This window comes from Leiobunum rupestre, chromosome 1, assembly GCF_980474605.1.
Source record: "Leiobunum rupestre chromosome 1, qqLeiRupe1.1.hap1, whole genome shotgun sequence".
Classification (NCBI taxonomy): domain Eukaryota; kingdom Metazoa; phylum Arthropoda; class Arachnida; order Opiliones; family Sclerosomatidae; genus Leiobunum; species Leiobunum rupestre.
This window is the reverse complement of record NC_143384.1, coordinates 44,659,877-44,677,284: the sequence shown is the minus strand read 5'-3', so window position 1 is coordinate 44,677,284 and position 17,408 is coordinate 44,659,877. Positions and strand designations below refer to the sequence as shown.

The 17,408-nt window shown below is 35.8% G+C and overlaps 1 long non-coding RNA gene across 1 annotated transcript; it reads left to right on the top strand.

Moving 5' to 3' along the window:
• The first annotated feature begins 4,811 nt into the window (after positions 1-4,811).
• Positions 4,812-5,144, top strand: LOC149963057 (uncharacterized). The gene is made up of 3 exons (XR_016480769.1): positions 4,812-4,826; positions 4,984-5,011; positions 5,088-5,144. It is a non-coding gene; the product is annotated as an uncharacterized LOC149963057 (long non-coding RNA).
• Positions 5,145-17,408: the final 12,264 nt, after the last annotated feature.

The window sequence follows — 17,408 nt, the reverse complement described above, 5'->3', positions numbered from 1 at the left end:
TTTTAATGGATGCCCAGACCCTAAAAAAGCGGTTTATTGAAAATTAAGGGAGTGAAACTTCAATTCGAAACTTAAAGGCCGAGAAGAGAGATTCTATTTTCTCGTGCGTTAATTTTGGCCACCGCAAAACTGAGCTTGTGCATTTCTTCAGAAGTGACAGCGTGGACAGCTTGACCGACGGCTCAGACAGTTTTTAAATAAAATATCGATAATGAGCATCACACAATCTGTCAGAGCTGTCAAGCAAGTTGTCAGAGCTGTCAAGCAAGTTGTCAGAGCTGTCAATCAATTGTCACTCATCAAAAAAATAAGTATAGGATGAGAGGGGGGGGGGGAAATTCACTCTCTTCTCGGTCTTTAATCGCAAGCCCTATTTCTAAAAATCTTCATAAATTAAAACGAAATACGATCTATTTAATGACAATCGAGATTCCAAGTTAATAACATTAGCCAAGCTGATTATTATTATTATTATTATTAATATAAATTTTGGGTAGTAAAATAGGCTTTGCAATGTTCTATGGTTAAAACACAAATAAAACTTAAAAATATTTAACATATAAATTAAACAATTGGGCACCGCTGACCTCAATTAGTAATTGATACCTCGCTTTTAATCCAGTTTACGTGACCTTTCTGTTAAAAGTGCTATGACCAAGAAAGCTTATAAGTTTATATTTCTTCTTGCCCTTTTTAACTCTTGCTAATAATTTTACTTTAAACTTTTTGTTTTTCTTTGGTATTTGACCTACTGTAAATTTTAAATAAAATATAAGACAACAAATTGATATGTAATCATGTTTTATTATGAGTACGATTGAAGTGCAATGGTTTTGTATTAGGCGTTTAATTAAAAAAATAAGGTCGTTCTATCGTAAGGTGATTTGAAACAGATGGGAACTAAACGCATCGAAGAGAGCCTATATTTTACCTTTTATTTAGAACTACGATTTTATTCAATTCTCTAGAAAATTATTTAAAAAATCTTTTAAATTCATCTTTGTAAATGTGCTAGTCTTTTGTAGCCCGAATTAAAAAGTTTGCATTTTTGTATTTATATCAAAGATAACACGAAATCGCTTTCAACATCAGAATATAAAGCTCGTTTAATTTAAACAAGGGACAAACATATTGGTTCCCAACCTGGGTCCAATATTAATGTCCATTACCCAAGTGCGATTTTACATTTTATTAACACAAAGCCATTAATTTTCCTTGAAATTATTCTTAGTAAATATACTTTCTTTAAGGGGAATGCGGTGATTTATGTAATTTTAGAAACAATTTCCTGGCCATTTGCGCTATAGTAGAATAGTTGGGTTGTTTGCTACTAAAACGTTTATATGAAATTTCAAATCTGATTAACCTTTTAGATACTTTAAAAAATTCCTTAGCTTGGATATCCAACTCAAAAACACTAATTTTTAGCCAATATTTAGAACCACATTTTAGGAAAATGACTTAAAGTGTTGGTTGCATGAAATTTTAGCTATGGCTTATTAATGATTCATTAGAAAGAGTAAACATTTTATAGCAAGTACAGAAAATTTAATCAAAATCGGTGAAGTGGTCTTTGAATTATTATAAAAAGAAGTCGAAATGGTGGAAATCGAGTTTTTCGGCGAATTTCCAGACTTCTAAAATTTTTCTCGGCACCCTTGACGTCAGAAAATGCGAAGCATATCATTGGCTAATTGTCTGTAATACATTTCTTTACATCTGGGATTAAAAGCAAGTTGATTTAACACCCAGGAAAAAGTCCTACGCAGTAGTAATTGAAATAGGCATACACAAGCCTACGTAGTAGAAAAACGATATGAAACCGAAGGCTCCTTGTAAATTCTTCTTAAAACGTCGGGTCACGCGCGCGTAAAAAAATATTTTTTATTTCAATAATAAGCCTAATATTATGATTAAAAACCTCTGGTTTGAAAACTTCTACAAGTAAACAAAATCCCTCCACTTCAGTTCCTTCTATTTTAGGAATAAAACTAGAGCTTTCATTTGCCCCAAATTGCTCGTGCTACGGAGGATAGAAATTCGCCGAAAATTTCAGTATTTTGGGGAGCGAAAAAGGTCAGTTTCGAACTCAAAGACAGTTAATACACTTAGGCTTGGAAATTGGTTTCGACAATGACATTTTTGGAAAGATAACGTCCTGGGCTTCAAAACAAGCCCACAATCATTCGTTTTTATTACTATCGATTTTTCGTGCAACCAACACTTTAATATAACTGGACGGAGTTGGTTTTTTTTAATGTTAAATGGGTATTAACTTAAAATCTGTTGAGGGTACATTTCCAATTTATACCTTTAATTATATTATAAAAATTTATTTATATCGGGGTTTAAAATAACATTATCGCCAATGTTGACATCGCCAAATAAATAAGGTTCTTTCACTCCCTTTAAGCTTTGGACACTTCTAAACATGTTAAAGCAAATTTCATTAAATTTACTTACTTTGCGGTGGGGATATGAAAGAATTAAAATTTGATGTTTGGTACTGTTCGGGGTATTATTAACCTCGGATATAAAAATAATCAATCGGTACAGTAAAGTCTGTAATGCGTGAGGCTAATGGAAAATTATTTTCTAGCTGGAAACGTCATCGCCATCTAGTGGGCTTTTACCGTGCTAAACATTCATGGGGTTTCCCATTAACTTTCCCTGGTTGGCGCAGCGAATTATAGACTCTTGACCAAAATGCAAGATCAAATTTGTTTCCAGAGTTTGGTAGCTCCAAATTGCGTTATATTTGTTCCAATTCGCCAGTTTCAATAATGTAGAGGTATTTTCAAATACCACAAGTACACTACCATAGTTTTCACACGAGCGTTTATTTTATCACAATTGGCCAAGATGGTACTTTTGCTCGAGACAAATTTTAAGAACGCGCAGCTTTATTGAGTGATAAATTTTTCCAACCGATAGATGGCCATAATGTTCTGGAAAATAGTAAATTAGAAAGTTTTGATTCCGGTTAAATCCAAATTTGGAAATTTTATCTAGTCATTTTTGTAAGGGATGAAACTTTTGTTTCTTAATTTCGCTGGCACTTTTTTGGGCATAGTAGACCATTAATTACGCCATGGACATATCTACTTAATGAGAAAAAACTACAACAGGACCTTTCTACCTTTCCTTAGCTTAATGGTAGTCCTTTCTTCCCAAATAATCATGAAGCCCCACGGCATTGCCTCATTTCTCCATTTGTATCTAAATGACACTGAGCGAAGAAAAATAATATTTAGTTCTTAAATCAGTACATAAAGGAATGAAGAACAAATATTTGTGTGTGCAAATGTCTTAAATCAGTACATGGAGGAATGAAGAACAAATATTTGTTTGTGCCAATTTCTTAAATCTGTACTTGGAGGAATGAAGAACAAATATTTGTTTCTGCAACTTTCTTAAATCAGTACTTGGAGGAATGAAGAACAAATATTTGTTTGTGCAACTTTCTTAAATCAGTACTTGGAGGAATGAAGAACAAATATTTGTTTGTGCCAATTTCTTAAATCAGTACTTGGAGGAATGAAGAACAAATATTTGTTTGTGCAACTTTCTTAAAACAGTACTTGGAGGAATGAAGAACAAATATTTGTTTGTGCCAATTTCTTAAATCAGTACTTGGAGGAATGAAGAACAAATATTTGTGTGTGCAACTTTCTTAAATCAGTACTTGGAGGAATGAAGAACAAATATTTGTTTGTGCAACTTTCTTAAATCAGTACTTGGAGGAATGAAGAACAAATATTTGTTTGTGCCAATTTCTTAAATCAGTACTTGGAGGAATGAAGAACAAATATTTGTTTGTGCAACTTTCTTAAATCAGTACTTGGAGGAATGAAGAACAAATATTTGTTTGTGCAACTTTCTTAAATCAGTACTTGGAGGAATGAAGAACAAATATTTGTTTGTGCAACTTTCTTAAATCAGTACTTGGAGGAATGAAGAACAAATATTTGTTTGTGCTAATTTCTTAAATCAGTACTTGGAGGAATGAAGAACAAATATTTGTTTGTGCCAATTTCTTAAATCGGTACTTGGAGGAATGAAGAACAAATATTTGTTTGTGCAAATTTCTTAAATCAGTACACGGAGGAATAAAATAATATATTTGTCTGCGCAAATTTCTGAAATCAGTACTAGGAGGAATGAAGAAGCAATATTTGTTTGTGCAAATTTCGGAAATCTGTACTTGGAGGAACGAAGAAACAATATTTGTTTGTGCAAATTTCTTATCTACTAATGTAAATCCGTCTCTCAATTGGGAATCAATTAGAGCCGGAGCTATAACGTTTGTTCCCTGAAACCGGTTCAGGGACGTTTCCATTTTGCAGATCACCATTATCAAAGCCAAGATCGACAATTCGAATGATGATATCTACTCGCAATTGGAAATTACAGAATATTATTACTTTTTGGAATTTAATATTTTGAATTTCAAGATCTTAATATTGAAGGTGAAAATCCATGTTTTTTTTTAGTTCTAGGTGAATCTTTTCTTCAACCTTGCACTAAAATGTTAGGCTAATTATTTGCATCATTTTGAAATAAAAAATACTGCTTAAAATCCTTTCGCTTTTTCAATTTAGAGATTATTGAAATGAGTATTTCTGCCGAGCTGATTCGCTATCGAAATAACCTAAACTACGATGCGACTACGGACAGAAGTTCTTTGTCTGAAGTTATATAAAACAGTAAAGAAAGCATCACGGCAACAAGCAACCGATATTTAGGACTTGTATTGGCAGTTATAAGTGGTGCTATGTTCTCTTTAACAGCTCTTTTTGTGAAAGAGTGTAAAACTATTTATGCAGGTGAGATTTAAAGTTTCTGAATCAACTTAGGAAATTGGCTGGCATCAGTGCACCAAAAGGTGTTAATTCTTATTGATTTACAATTCTAAACAATATTGAACCAAAAAACCCACCTTTTTACATTTAAAATTGTTCATCTCGGTCGCATTGTTCGAAGGGCTGGAAATACGATCCCAAACTTACAAGTAGATGAAGACAAATTGAATTATATTTTTGGCAGATTTTAGCGAATATATTTAATAAATGAAACCTTATTTCTAGGCGAATTAATGTTCATTCGACAAGCATTGATGACAGTCCTTTCACTTCCATTAGCTATCTTTTCAAGAACCCCATTCCATTTTCCCAGTTCGAAATGGCTGCTTTTTTTGTCCGGACTGACGATAGGACTATCGGCCTGGTTCCGTTACGAAGCCTATGAAAACTTGCCACTTGGACAGGCCAACTCTATTGTGTTTGGATCCCCAGTCATGGTTTCGTTGTTGGCAATATTCGTTCTCAAAGGTAGGCTTGGCATATCACCGATTGGAATCATCGTGATAGTCCTTTGATGATTATTTGTTTGGGTAGTAGCTGAATATCTGAAGGCTAAGTTTAAGGGAATATAACCTGCAAAGCAATCTTTATGGAAGACCCTTCAATTTTTCAAATTACCCTGTACAGTGGCGCCAAATTGTTAAAACCAAAGGCAAGAGTGGCCCAAGCTGCAAAAGTTGGTGTTCCACACCAAATACCTGAGGTTATATTCCCTTTAATAATGACTGCAATGCAAAAAAATGGTAAAACACACGAGAAGGTAGAAAAATCCATACGGAAAGTTAAACTCTCAACAAATTGAACATTAAAATAAAACGCGAGACTCGGATCAAATAGATTTTCGACTAAAAAACAATTAAAAGTTAATGACGAACCACAATTAGGGCGAAATCGGTCTGTTGTTGGAATTTCTGGCTATTTTATTTAATTTTTAGTTAGTTCTTGATACTAAGATATATTTGGTCCGAGTTTTGAGTCTTTTTTGTGCTCGAAAACCTATTGGTACGAGTAAATCTTTAGGCTTTAGCAGTTTTTTCCCATTTTCATTTGGGACCTGTTGTGATTAAGAGATAATTAATAAAATAACATAGATGTCGCCATAATACCTGCGCGCTATCTAAAAAGGTATCTAAGACGGCTGAGAAATAAGGAATTTGTTTAAACTGGACCTGTGCCCAGTAGAGCTTTAGTAGTTTAATTTCAAAACTGGCCACTGGCCACTTACCATTTTTAACCTTCAAAATCAGGCTTTCATAACTTATGGTCAAATTATCTATTCTTGACAATATGTGCTAGAAGCAAAGACCAAACAATTTTAGAGATTAATGTAGTATTTTTTTAATGAACTAAAATCTTGAAGGGAAAAAACTTTGAATTAATTAAGTGGTCACGAGGGCCACTAAGAAAAAAATGACAAGGGCGTTATTCTTGTCACTAGCGTTAACAACGGTTGGATTGCTTATGGCCACGGAAATTCCACTTTTATTCTTTGAAAGTGAGGAGCAAGTTTTCAAAAGCAATGGCAGCAAGAACGGACTGATTTACACGGTGGTGACGATGGTCATGTTTTCAATGTATACACTCATCGTAGCTAAGCTGAAAAAATACCATTGCACGGTCCTTACATTCCACTGCGCATGGATATCGACTTTGATGGGTGTGCCCATTACATATTTATCGGGAAATGCAGGTGTACCTGACCCTTCTTCATGGCAGCCGATTTATTGCATCGCCATGTCGTTCTGTGGCTTCTTGGCGACCTTATTGCAAGCGGCCTCACTACGATTCGAAGCTGCCACGTTTTCTCTAATTTTCGTAACCATTACAGAAATTATCCTGTCTTTCCTGTATCAAGTACTTTTGTTTCACGAAGCTGCAGGACCATTAACCATCAGCGGAGCAGTCATCATTACTCTCAGCGGTGTTTCTTTGACATTCTTCAAATGGCTCAGTTTTCAACCGAAAGAGAAACGTCTATACAAACTGTTCCGTTTTATGAAATTATAATTTTCTTTATATTAATAAAATAAACATTCTTATGGTTTAGTGTCAATGTCTGTCTTATTTAGGGAAACCGGTATACACTAAAAACCATAGGTTGAAAAATACACTGATTTTCAAAAACCCATTATGATCATTTGAGAACACATTAAAACGCAATGTGATATGAATATAATCTTAATTGCAAATGCGATGCAGTGTGATTTTAAATAATCTTGATTTGAACCTAAGGTGGTCATTTTAGTTTCAAAGCCAGCTTCTAGTTAAGCAATACATAATATAATAGTAATATAAAACTATAATGAACGATTTTTAAAAGACTTTCTTTTAAGATAGGTACCATTACTAATACAATTACTTTAACAACAATGTTATTACGCCCGTTTTCCACATTCATTTTTACCTCTCCGAGGGGACAAAGTCCCCTAGGAGGGTTTATACAACGACCGTGTCTGTCTGTGGGTCTGTGGGTCTGTCAGGCCTGCGAACGCGTTCGCATTTTCGGTGCAAAGTGTAATCACTGCGTACGCAGTTTCTCGAGATCTCTGCGTTCGCAGTTGCTAGTAATTAGAGAACAAAGTCGAAAAACCGTGTTTGCAAAACCACCGTGGGACGGTGAGCGTTAGCGGATTAATTTGCAGTTGGGGTTGGTTTGGTGGTTTTTTTTTCGTCAACGTTTGCCGTCACGACAGGTTTAATTCAGTAGTTTGGATATTTTGTTATTGTTATGACGTTTGTGGGTGTTGAGTTTGTGGTGTGTATGTACGGGTGGTAACTCTCCAACTCTTTCTTATTGACTTTTGGGACGGACCGAGTGCTGAGTGTAATGCTACCTCTCAACATCCAATGGCAGGGTTTCCACCAATTGTTCACGGTATTCGTCTTAGTATCAATTTGCGACCGCATCGGGCGGGTTTCGAACCCGAGACCGCCTGTTTGACAGGCGGACGTTCTACCACAGAACCACCGAAAGCGTATTTAATAGAGCATGAAATTTTGGTTTAATTGAAATAGAGCCAGATTTCGTGAAAGATTTAAATTATTGCATCGAAGAAATTCTAATTTAGCGATTTCTCATTTGATTAAAAACAAATGCGTCACCCAGGTTTCGAACCCGGGCCGTTCAGTTAGGCAGTCGAGCGCTCTACCACAGAACCAACGATAACTTCAAGCTATACTGCAAATAAGACACTCATTGTAAGCATAATAGTTAACAAAGTCTTGAATTTTTTTACGAATGAAATTGTGAAGGCCTAATGTGGTTTTTTTACGAAAAAAATTATAAAGACTTAATCTTGTTTAATATAATAAGTTGCTTTATTTCAATTTGGTACTTTTGTTTAGGGTTTTTTTTTAATGAATGGAGTTTAAGATTGTTTCTTCTATTATTTGACGTTTTATTTTTGCGGTTGTATATTTGTTTTATCTTTTATTCTTTTAAAATTATTTACTTCTTCCGCAAAATGGTTCATTTTTTGGAGGAACCTTTTTACTTATTTTTTGTGTATTAATGTTTTGAGAACCTTTACGTTTGGGAAAGGATAATTTTTGACGGAACCTTCAAAGTGTATACGTCGCATTTTCAAAAAATTTAATGGTCAAATCTTGTTTTAGCGCAGTCAGCAGATAAGATAAAGGGTAGAACCCGTTAGTTTTTTGTAATTTATTTAGTTTTTTCAGTCGTATATTCTTATCTATTACGTTTAGCGTATTGGTTTTCAAGCTTAATAATTCATTTATTAACAACATATCCAGCCGTATTCTGCGTGACCCCCTAGGCAAGAAGGGAACCGCCCTCTTGCTAAAGAAGCTCCGGTTGGCTGAAATGTTTGGCGGGAATTCTCTTGCCTTTGCTTTCTATTGGCTGTGGTTACGTCATGAGTGTTACGTAATATTTTGACTTCCGGCGCTTGTTCCGCCATTTTGGTATCATTTTTCACTATGGCGCTTCCCGAAGCTGTTGCTGCTGTCGCCGCAATAGCTGCGTTAGGCTTAGAAGAAAATGCAATTTATAGAAGAGACAACAGCTTGTAAAGGTATCGTCAAATTTTATATAACATTTTTATGAATAAAAAATCATGTGAGTTATTTCATTTCCACACCACCCTGAAGGTAGAAATAATGGTGTGTTTTTTACGAGGTATCCTATCCCCACATTCGATTTAAATAACTGAAATTGGGTTCAGGCCTAAATCCTCTGGCATCATAACCAGAAAAATTAATTTAACGCCTAATCTACCATAACAGGTGGCTGCAATTGACCAAAAGTGACTGCTAGCAATAGCTGGCTTATTGCTTCCGTCTTTCGCTCTTCACAAGCCACCAGTCTTTCAAGCGCATCAGCGAACCTTCTACAACTGTCGGCCACTACTTCAAGAGCTGAAGTATTCTTCTCTGAGGTATCAGCTACTCGGATCAAAGTGTCCCTTATTTCTTGCTGAGTTTCCTTTGACTCGACAATTTCAACTGCGAGCTTTTTTTCCTCAGATGCAAAACCGTCCAGAACATCACCAATTCTCTCCTTGAACACGAGAGAACTATAAGAAGAATATGGATGAGCTTGAAGTGGAAGTTTCCCTGCCTACGACTGATGACGGCCAAGCAGCCAGAAACTGCTAGTAGTGGATATTATAAAACCATCTCCCCGCCAGGTATTGCCCTTTTTTTTTGCAAATATTATTCATACTAATGTTATAAATTTTATCTGCAGATGTTTTTGATACCACTTCTGGCGAAGCACTCGGAACAGCTACAATTGGGGTGGTACTGGCTTCGTTGTGCTCTTAGAAGCTATGTGTAGGGCTTTGAACACTTTCACCATATTGACCATCATCGAAACCTATAACAACATTTGTATTACTATGAACAACAAGTCCAAATTGATAGCAATCTTACTGGAAATAGAAATTCCACTTGTGATGTCGTGCCACAGCATTAAATATCCTCTGAAAAGGATTGCTATCGCCGCCATTTTCTTTAGTTGATTGGCCATCTCTAGAAATGTATAATAGCTAAGGTTAATACGAATAATTCAATTTATTGGTAATTATTTATCAATTACAGGGCTATTTCATCCACAAACTGGAAGGTCTCTGGAGCATTCCTTAAAAAACATTTAAATTTGTAATTATTAGTGCTTTACACATATTCGCATGTTGTGCCTGTATTTAAATATTTTGGATTTGCTTATTTTTGCATGTTAATGTTTGGGCTGTATTTAATTTGTATGTCGTGCAATGGTTTTTAATCTTTTCCTTATTTTCAATTATTCAGTTAACCATTTTATTCAGCTTTTACCATTGTATTTAAATTTAACTATAGTGGCTTTAATAGTTGGAATGTAATTATTTTTGAGAAAGTACGTTACAAATATGAATGTTTACTCTGTACTTCCAGAAGCTGCTGCATCATATGCAGTGTCGATACCACCTGGTATTCCGGCATATGACACCTCTGCAAATAGAGCTTTTACCCTCTCTTCCAATGGAGTAAGTACTGGCAAATCAAATGCCGATCCTCCGCCAGTTTGTTTGATTTTCACATTGATTGATGCGGCTTTAGCCCGGAGACTAAGATTTTAAAGTATTCCACTTCTTGCGGTTGTCAGAGGGATTTCTTTATTGAGAGCCAATGCTGTTGACTGCGTCGGTTATTTCGATCCATAATTTGTGCTGCTGGGTATTCAGAGACCTTTATAAAATGCATAAAATAATTTTTATAGAGGTAACGCGAGAAATTTCTTAATTTCTCAAAGCATGCTTTTATTAACCAGAGCTTTCTTAATTAAGATATGTAATACACCTTTATGTTGTCGAAGTTCTGATAAGTTTCGTTAATCCATCTTTGATAGTAGGATATTGGTTTCTTTATAAGAAAAGGCTCTGCCTTTAACCTGGTGCTATAACCAAGGGTAAATGTTCTCAAGATTAATTTTTTTTAGCTTGTTATACAAATAATCAAAACCAACAAAAGAGGATGTTTTTATTTTAACATATAAACAAAATCCTACCATTAATTGTTACAACATACTACAGATTGATTTTGTAATAGTTTTTATTTTTGTTTGTTTATTATTGTATTACAAAGATTTAATTGGATTGAATAAATGCAAATTTAAAATAACAGCACCATTATTGCATGTTAATTCTATATTATTAAAAGAGGTTAAGTAATACTTAAACGTTAAGAGGTTATGTTTTACGAACAAAATTTGTTTAAATAATTTGAAGGTAATAAAAAAGGCTTGAATGTTTAATTTATGTTATAAATAATTCTAACAAAAAATATTATTTAACTTTTTAATTATTTTTAACAATAACAAATAGATGGCGAATAAAATGATATTTATTTTTAAGGGTTACAAATAGATGGCGAACTGAATGTAGATAATTTGTGAGGGTCACAAATAGATGGCAGGCCACTAAGCTGGGAACTGAAAATAAACAGACTATTAAGTTATTGCTTAGTCCAGGCCATATTAAATAGTCTATGAGTGAACTGCCTTAAGCTGAACTGAACTATCTATATCATCTTTGCGTCATAGTAATGACGTGTGATAAGCCAATAGAAGGGCCAAAGCAAGAAGGGTTGAATGGGGGGAGGGAGAACTGTTTCCTGTTTATTTCAGCCAACCGGAGCTTCTTAAGCAAGAGGGCGGTTCCCTTCTTGCCTAGGGGGTCACGCAGAATACGGCTGATCGAGTTGGTCTGGTTTTCAACTCGGTCGTAATTTATTTTAAACATTTTCTCGGCTGATTAAGATGTTTAATGCAGTTCATCAATTGGGTTCGTTTGTGTTTATTTATGAAGAACCCTAACTATTCCCTCTACGGTCATTTATTGATATACGTTTAGTCAAGTGGCTTTCTGTGCTTTGTGAATGGTAAGTTTTTCGCTTCTTGTTAATAAGTTTTTTGTTGGTGTGGATATTTGGATATCTACGATTCCTAATGCAGTCATTGATATCCTGGGTGTGCGAGTCATTATATGATATTGGAAATTGGACGGTTTTGGTCTTTTTCATGCGGTATGTGTCACAACGTCAACAGGTTCCGACAGTCTACGAGTCGTCCACTACCAGATATCTACGGTATCTTGATCGGGCGAACGTTGAAATAAAATGAGCGTTAACTATGCGGCAAGTATTTCGTAAGCGACAAAAATACAAATACCCTCTGTAGATATTTCTTTCATTAAAATTGGCTTCGTATTATATTTAACTGCTAAACTTGTACCGTAAATAGGGTTAAAGTCAATTGTGCATTGTTTTAGTACGTCTAACTCACTGTTGTAACTACTTAATTTATAATATTCTGAATAAATTAATCTCGGTTGTTTCGTCTCAATTATTTTAATTCAAATTAAAATTTTATACCGGGCGGGATTGAACCGGGATTACGTTATTAGTAAATAATTCTGAATTGGGGAGATATAACTTTGAGGGTCATCTCGAGAAATTAATACCGCTAGTTGTATTTTAATTTTGACTGTGTTGAGTTTTTGGGCGGTGTTGTTGGCTTTAATTATCATTTTTTCGTGTGAAGTGGTTTAAAGGTTTTCTGTGTTGTTATATCGTAAGCGATAAAAATACAAATACCCTCTGTAAATATTTCTTTTATTAAAGTTTGCTTCGTATTACATTTAACTGATAAAATTATTCTGTAAATAGGGTTAAATTCAATTGTGCGTTGTTCTAGTTCGTCTAACTCACGGTTGTAACTACTTAATTTATAATATTCTGAACAAATTAATCTCGGTTGTTTCGTTTCAATTATTTTAATTCAAATTAAAATTTTATACCGGGCGCGATTGAACCGGGATCACGTTATTAGTAAATAACTCTGAATTGGGGAGATATAACTTAGAGGGTCATCTCGAGAAATTAATACCACTAGGGACAATGCTTCCGAGGAGAGGTATATTTTGGCTTGCCAACTTGTTTATGTATAAAAGCCACCGCAGCCAAAATTTTAGCTAACGCTGAAACGCCGCTGTTGATGATAGATTTATAGAACAAGTGTAACTTCTACTGGTTTTTACCTCTCCGAGGGGCAAAGTCCCCTAGGAGGGGTTATACAATCACCGTGTCTGTCTGTCTGTCTGTCCTGCGAACGCGTTCGCATTATTCGTGCAAAGGTTAATCATCGCGTACGCAATTTCTCGAAGGGTTGGCAAAACCACCGTGTGGCGGTGAGCGTTAACGGATACATTTGCGGTTTGGTTTGGATGGTGTTTTTTCGCTCACCGTCGTGACGGTTTGGTGTATTACGTTTATGTAATGTTTATGCGTAGGTTGTGAATGTTGAGTTCGTGTTATGACGGTTGTGAGTGTTGAGTTTGTTGTGTTTGTGTTTGTGTTTTGATGGTTGTGCATGTTGAGTTCGTGTTATGTCGGTTGTGGGTGTAGAGATGGTGTCGGTCTGTGTTATGATGATTGTGGATGTTGAGTCTGTTGTGTTTGTACTAGAATGGGATTCGATAAATAGTACAGTTCGTTGGAATGGGATTTGCTCCAAGGGTGCATAGACGATTTATATTTAATATTCAGGTAAAAAACAATATAGTTTTGTTTCTCCTGTTTTGGTAGCATGCGCACTTTGCGCAGCGTGGGTAGTTATTTGGTATTTGCCTCTTCGTAAGAAATCACTTATTCCGAACAAACAAAATGCTTATCTTCTGAACGCGACCCCAGATTTTGGTGAGCTCGTCTTTGGTTTTGATTTGTGACAGTAATTTAATTTTTAACGGTTCTAAGCGGATATGAGTGTTACCTTTTATCTTGTCCCTTAATGCTGTAGCCTACACTCTTAAAAAAATGGTTTTTAATGGTATATTAAAGTTCTCTTTAATGTGTTTAATATACAGGTTGTTTTAAAAGCTTCTGTAAAGAAAACAGAAACAGGTCTGGTGGTTTCAAAATAAATGTTTTAAGACTTGGTCTCTGGTTGCGTAATATTGTTCATTTCAGATGGTTATTTTTTTAAAATCGTCTTCAACAATAACATTTATTTCCTAGACAATAATACATATAATACACGCAGGCTGCCTTTAAGAAAGCCATTTGAAGCTAAAAAAATACATACTTTACGCTCCAGACTGCAGACTCAAGTTTCTTTACTGACAAAGATCCCCGTAATTTTTTCATATTTATTATTTAACTAAATTGGTTAAACAATGTTTAACGTAAATATTACATTGCATTACCTTGTCAATTTAATATATAAAGAAAAGCAGTACATAATTTTATAATTTTGGCCTCCAGCCCGGTCTAAAGACCCCATTTTATTTTTATAGCTCCAAAGCATTGTGGTTTCTAAAATTGCAAACATTGGGTCTCGAACCGAGATTTCTGACCGCGTGGTTTCCAAAACCGACGACTTTATCAAGTGAGCCACGCCGTCCTCTTAGAAGTTCATACTTGAACTCTTAGCCTTGAACACTTTTATAGTTTGTATAGTCTGTCCAGAGATGCCGCTCTTGTCCGAAATTTCAGCGCGTTTTTTTGTTTGAATATTTCATCCTAGTTTGGCGGGAAGTTTGAATTAAACCCGGGTATCCTGAGGATGGGTTGGTTGGTTTCAAGCCCAGTTCACACAATACAATTAATTGGGCCACTTAATTGAAGCCAACTAATTGCAAGCAAGAAAATTGTACAGTGTGAACAGAAAAAGTTGGAACAATGGTGAAAATTTTTCTGTTCACAGTATTCAATTTTCTTGCTTACAATTAGTTGGTTTCAATTAAGTGGCCCAATTAATGGTATAGTGTGAACTGGGCTTAATTCGATAAAACTCTTTTTTTGGCCCCCTCACACGTGCCGTCAATTTCCACCCCCTACGACCAACCCCCTTATAGGGAGAGTGACCGATAAACAAAATTGGTCTTATTCGATAGAACTCTTTGACGCGCACGCAGTGCCGTTAATTTCCGCCCCTCCGACCAGCCCCCTTAAAGGGAGAGTGACCGAAAAAAAAAGTTGGTTTCATTTGATAGAACTCTCTGAAGCGCACGCAGTGCCGTTAATTTTCACCCCCTCCAACCAACCCCCTTAAAGGAGAGTCACCAAATGGTACGATATCGTACGCCACGAAAATTGTAATACGCCCTAAAATTTGCACTGATTTCCTATTTCCTATAAAACAGATCCGTCGCCAGTATGGTGCTCTAAAGTGTTTCCTCTTTGTGACCCAGTCCAAAGCACATTTGCCCCCGCTTATAGCCAATGTCAAGGGCAGAGTTTTATCCCCGGATGTTTCCTCCAAAACGAAACTAAAAGTAGACAAAAACCTCTGACACCTCGCAAACACGTGGAGCCAACGAAAGACAACCTTTCTGACGCGTGAATCTCGTCATCATAGCAGGGAGCACTTTTTTGAGGAAAAATTCATTTCTTCTTCACCAGTACTATCACACGACAGAGATATTTCACTTCGTTGCTCAGGTTGTATATCAACAAGTTCTATCAGCGCATTAGCTCCAATTTGAGAAGAACATGGTTGTAAACTAATTTGAGATGGGAAATCTTCATCATTTGTTATCCTAATGAACTCATTGTAAGGCAAGGGGTTTGGATTTTCCTGAGTTGCTCCAGCACGATTAACAAAATGCTCTGAACAAACATATCTGTATTTAAAAATAAAAAGAGATAGAGGAGGACCTCTTATTACAAATCCTATTAAGCTTAAACAGCATAATACATCTTTCAAAATAAATAGCTTACCTATCGCATGTTATATTGTTGCCTGTAAGAAAGTTGGATCTATTACAAGCCTTGATCCAAATTTTACATTTAGGAAAGGGAACGAATGTTAGCACCTTTCATATACGATCGATGAGAGTCATTTCTACACCCGGAGTATCAACAATTTCCACATCATATTTAAAACAACTTCAGGCCTAACCTTACAAAAGCGATTAAGTTAGCAGCCGACATACTATAACTCTAATAACCTTTTAACCCTTTACCCTTTTAACGGAACTACAATGATGACGTTACAAGCATGCACATTTAGGATTTCCGTCCCTATACTATAAAAACGGGGGAAGAGAATTTGGGGATCAGAATCAGAATCAGAATTTTAATTATTTTTTTGTTGTACAAAAATATGACATTAGCGGGCCAAGTTCCTATCGCCGGTTTCACAGCAATTCTACCCAACAGGACCTCTCCAGGGGTTTAGTGCTCCCTGATCATAGCTTCCACAGGTTGGACACCTTCTTTCCTCCAAGGGTCAAGTCTCATTTTTCGCGCTGAACGATACCCTTCCGCCACTGTATTTCAAATATTATATTAATTATATACCTCTAAACTGTGTGCAAGTTTCCGCTCTCTCAGGTAACGGACCCGGATGTTTAGACCCCGTTGTTTTTCCCCCGCCGTTTATCCCCGAGGCCAGTTCGACCCCGACCACTTTGACCCAAGCTTTAATTTTATTATCTTCTTATTTTAGGTTTTTTTTATTTTCGGGGATATTCTTTTTTAGGTATTTTTATTTAATTTTTTAGGTGTGACAAGCGATGTAGTTATGAATGCAAAGCTCGGCTACACACAACACTCTCGGATGGCGTTCTATCGGTAATTAACAATCACTCACACGGCAGCTATGCGGCGCAAATCAAGACCAACACTACGAAAAATTCATTCGCGGAGAAGAACCCCCCAAAAAGCGTCGTAAATATATTGAAACGGACGAAAAAATTCTTAAAATTGTGGTCGATTATAAAAATCGCACGAACTTGGAGTATTTGAGAGGCCTAGCCTATAATTTATTTATGGACTAAACATATTTTATATATTTGAATAAACGTATTTATTTTTAATTAAGTATTTATTAATTGTGGATGGGGTCAAACTGGCTGGGGTTCAATCATCCTAGGGTTCTTAACGTCCGCGGTCGAAACGGTGGGGTCAAAACGTCACGTACCGGTCAGGTAAACAGGGGGCGCAATGTTTCAGCACTGTCAGGTCTTTTGTATTGGTTTGCCAACCCGCGTATCCTGAGGGTGGGCGGTGCCCACTCTTTAACATAGGATGGTAAATTATATATCAAACAATAGGAAATCACATGAGCTCAACAGCTTTTATATTAGTTTGCACACAAGGGTCTCCTGATGGTGGGCGGCATCCACTCTTTAACTTAGGATGGCAATTTATATATCAAACGATAAGAAATCACGTAGCCTCAACAGCTTTTGTGTTAGTTTGCCTACCTGTGTCTACTAAGGATGTATGGGTTTGCCCACTTGAATACTCCGATGTGTAACTAATATTACGGCCTGGGCCGACTTGTTCTTTCCCATTTTAACAGGGTGGGTTAGACTAAAAGAAATATATAGATTCGCCTATTTGTTCGCTCTATGTATTTTCCAAAAAACTATTTAATCTAAAATTATGAAATTTTCTTTGCATATTTATTAGTATCGGAACTCTTTAATTTGTAAAGCCTGAAGAGTTTGAATAAGATCTTTGCAGATAATATTGTGAAATAGGACAATTATTCGTAAATCCATGAAAAATAAACAAACTGGTCAAACTTTTCGAAAGGGA